The 3,817-nt window shown below is 41.0% G+C and overlaps 1 long non-coding RNA gene across 1 annotated transcript; it reads right to left on the bottom strand.

Annotated features, from left to right (window-relative positions):
* Window positions 1-1,667: 1,667 nt before the first annotated feature.
* LOC123149862 (uncharacterized) lies at window positions 1,668-2,168 on the bottom strand. Its single transcript, XR_006474871.1, has 3 exons — window positions 2,029-2,168; window positions 1,893-1,955; window positions 1,668-1,796 (listed from the first exon to the last, which is right to left on the bottom strand). It is a non-coding gene; the product is annotated as an uncharacterized lncRNA (long non-coding RNA).
* Window positions 2,169-3,817: the final 1,649 nt, after the last annotated feature.

The raw sequence follows: 3,817 nt of genomic DNA on the forward strand, positions 1-3,817 counted from the left end.
CCAATAATATAGTGGATAGACAGATGTGTCTGTTCAAAGGAAGGCCCAACATGATTTGTGCTGATACGACGAAGAGCAAGATATAAGAAGGAAAGCGCAGGGGGTGCCAATGATATCTTCTGCCCTAAAGCAATCCAAGACGCCATGACAAGGACGCCAGGGCGAATAAACGGCCCTTCACCAACGACCACAAAGCAGCAAAGCCAAAGCGCGACAAAAGCTGCGACATACATACGACTTTTACGAAGACTGGCGGATGACGAAAAATCAGCCCGCTTGTTGCGGAAATAATCACACCAAGCCTGGAAAGTAACAAATTTTTCTTTATACTTGCTTTCGGTGGAAAGAACCTCCCACACATCCAAAAGATCAAATAAAAAGTTGGGGTACAAGAGTAATGAAGGATTTAACTTAGTGAGTGACGGGATATATTCTTCGTAGGGTTCGCCAACTATAGGCAGCCCAGCCATAAGCAACATATCAAGCAAAGTGATGGTGCGTTCGCCACATGAGAGCATGAAAGTATTGGTTTGAGGACTCCACCTCTCTAGTAAAGAGCGGAGCAAAGAGGGGCTGACAGGATAATCGCAAAGGGAACAATAAATGGCGCCACGAATAGAGTCTGTATTTTCTTCGCCCCCTTGCAGATTAAAATAATGATTGTTTAAGACCTCAACACCCCATTGAGTATAACCCTTTGGACGTTTGACATACTGGATTTCATGATACTCCCAACCCAATTTTTGTGATACTATCCTGGTCCCTAAAGTGAAGTCTAGATCAGCTCTAGGAATGGGTGCCATTGGATGGTAACACAAGGCGTGAAACGAATGCTCAGAATGCCATCCGCGGAGGGAAGAATCCAAAGTTCCCCGTGGTAATGTTGAATGGACAAGTACCGGGTTAGCCAATTCATGAGTTGCTGGCTCACACAACTGTTGTTTAGCTAATTCAAATAAGGTCAACTGATAGGAGGAAACCGAAGGTTGACCATGCGCCATCTACATACACATGTATGAAAATAAAATCACCGGCGTGAATTGAAATAAAGCGTTTCTGAAAGTTAAACATAAAAAAGGCTCTATATGCATTACCTGAATTTTCAGGGTGCCCGTTCATTTTCAGTTAATCGATGAATAACTGAATGCTTCCTGAAAAAAGGGAGCATAAGTAAAAAAAATACGCATGCTCATGTAGGTTAATTGTGCGACGGTCCAAGTTCATACAGAAACTTGCCGGGACGCCAATGATGAGAAAATTCAACTCTGTGCCAATGATGAGAAAATTCAACTCTGTTATATAATGGCACATTTAATATCTTATAATCCCCACATTTGTGCGACGGACTAAGTCACGAAGACTTGCCGGATTGCCAAATGGGAGACAAGTGGATAACAACAGTTTCATATAATGTTTATCTCTATAGTTGTGCGATGGACGGGGAAAAATCATAGCTCCCAGCACACCAACTATGAGAGAGATCCATGCCAAATATATGATAATATCTTAAAAAAATGATTGTTATCGCTCTAGGCTACTGAAAAAAATATTATACAGGTATATCTGGCCTCATGGATGTACGACGTACCAAGTTCGTATAGAAGCTTGCCGGCACGTCAACCATGGAACGAGAATCTACAAATATATGGTAACATCTTAAAGTTAAAAAAAATTGTTCTGACTTCATGTTACTGAAATTTTTGTACATGTATATTTAGCCTCACGGATGTACGATGGACCAAGTTCGTATAGAAGCTTGCCGGCACGTCAATCATGAAACAAGAATTCCTATAGATCTAAAGAATGATGACAGTAATTAGACAAGATGAACGTCGTAAATAGTGGTTTGAAAGGATACTTATAGGAGATAGGAGAATCACGACGTCACTGACCTTAAGCCCAAAACACATCTGCCTCTACTAAGATCAGCGGATCCAATCGAAACTTGTTTCCTTCTAAAAAAAGAGATTAATAGGATTATTAGATTAAGAGGAATCTTAAGAAAACAAGGGAAGTAGCAATGCGTACCTGATGGCCGGAAGATCTGAGTTAGGCTAGAGGCAGCCCAGTTGTACGCAGGAAAAACAGTCCTGCTGGTTGATGACGTGAGGAAAAGAGAAAGAAACTGGTGTAGACTCCTGCTAAAACTGCACTTATATGGCGACGAGGCCGGCCGCTGATAACAACTTTCTAGGATTGAGTCCTTATCTGATTAAGCAATCCTAACAAACTTTCAAAGCAGCGTACCACATGTACGTGAGGCTAATATCTGGCCGATGATTTTTTTGAACAAATAATAGTATATGCGTACACCTCCGATGCTATGCCAAATATTAGAAATACGCTCAAAAAAATATACACACATATTTTCGAGCTCTGAATCTGAATATTAGTTAAAAAAATACTCGCATTCAGACCTCGAGGGGCATCTGTTGACACCGATCTTGGCCGAAGGAAATATAGTGCGATTAAAACAAATGAATTACTTTAAATGGTGAAAATGATAAAATACACCATTGAATGTAAACGACCAGGGTGAATTGCCATCGCTTAATACAATACAATAGGCACACAAAATAAATTAATAAAAAGGGTCGATATCTGGAAATTTTGCAAAGTGAATAAAAATCTCCATAAAAAATTCATCCCGATTAAAATCACACGTAACTTTCATCCATGCAGGCCGCCACCTAGGGCGGATGTCAAATATTAACATGAAATCATAATATTTCCGAGTACTTATTCCGTCGCCAAGAAGAAATATCAATGCGACGCATAAAAAATAAATAATATATATATATATATATATATATATATATACATATATCACGCAAACAAAATATACACGCGTTATATAGAAATAAATAAATGCTTCTCATGAGGTGTTGACACATATATACAGTTGAGAAATATTTTGTCAACGTACTCATCTCATGTATGATATTGAACTTTAATTTGCGTAGGAAATAATTAAGTGTGCACACCCTCATCAAAAAAACCTTAATGCATCATTACTGGTTAATCAGGCTTAGCCAATTAAAAAAAATACGGCTACTTGATTGCATGGATGCAGAACGCTATGCATGCATGTGAGGGGTGTGGTGTCAAGGCCCACAAGTTGATTTAAAGAATTCAAGCCCACACAGTGATTAAGAAATACAAGGGCTGATTACGGGCTTGCCGGTTCAAACCTCGGTCAACTAGCAATTAATCAAGGAAATACATTAAAGAAAAGAGCCAGCCCGCATGCTCCCACGATTGCATGCATGATCCCACGATTCACGATTGGAAACGTGGGCGTGCACGCCGGAGGGCTCTGTCGCTCCTGCTGCTCTCCCCTCCTATAAATACTCCCCTCCAGCATTCATGAAAAGAGGTTGGACTACTCATTTTTCATCCGTTGTTCTGCTGCTGCTACACATACACTGCTGCAAGAAAAATCCCACACACACTTACGCTGAGGAGAGGGAGGCTGGGAGGAGTGGAGCAAGAAGGTGAGTGTCGTGGAATTGTCACGGCAAATGTCCTTAGTGTCAGGACTTAGTCGCGAGGCCAACGCATCTATGTGGTAGCTTGAGAAAGGTTGAGCGTGATGAGAAACGCGATGTTTTACCCAGGTTCGGCCCCTCACGGTGGAGGTAAAAGCCTACATTCTGCTTCATTGATATAGATGATGATGATCACGGTTACAAGAGTGCTCTATCTCGAGAGCTATTGTCTAAACCTAACTTGTCCAACTTATGGAACTTGTTAGTCTTGTCCCTCTTGGGGTGCCCTGCCCCTCCTTATATATGTTGAAGGGGCGGTTTACATGACT

Source organism: Triticum aestivum, chromosome 7A, assembly GCF_018294505.1.
Source record: "Triticum aestivum cultivar Chinese Spring chromosome 7A, IWGSC CS RefSeq v2.1, whole genome shotgun sequence".
Lineage (NCBI taxonomy): Eukaryota > Viridiplantae > Streptophyta > Magnoliopsida > Poales > Poaceae > Triticum > Triticum aestivum.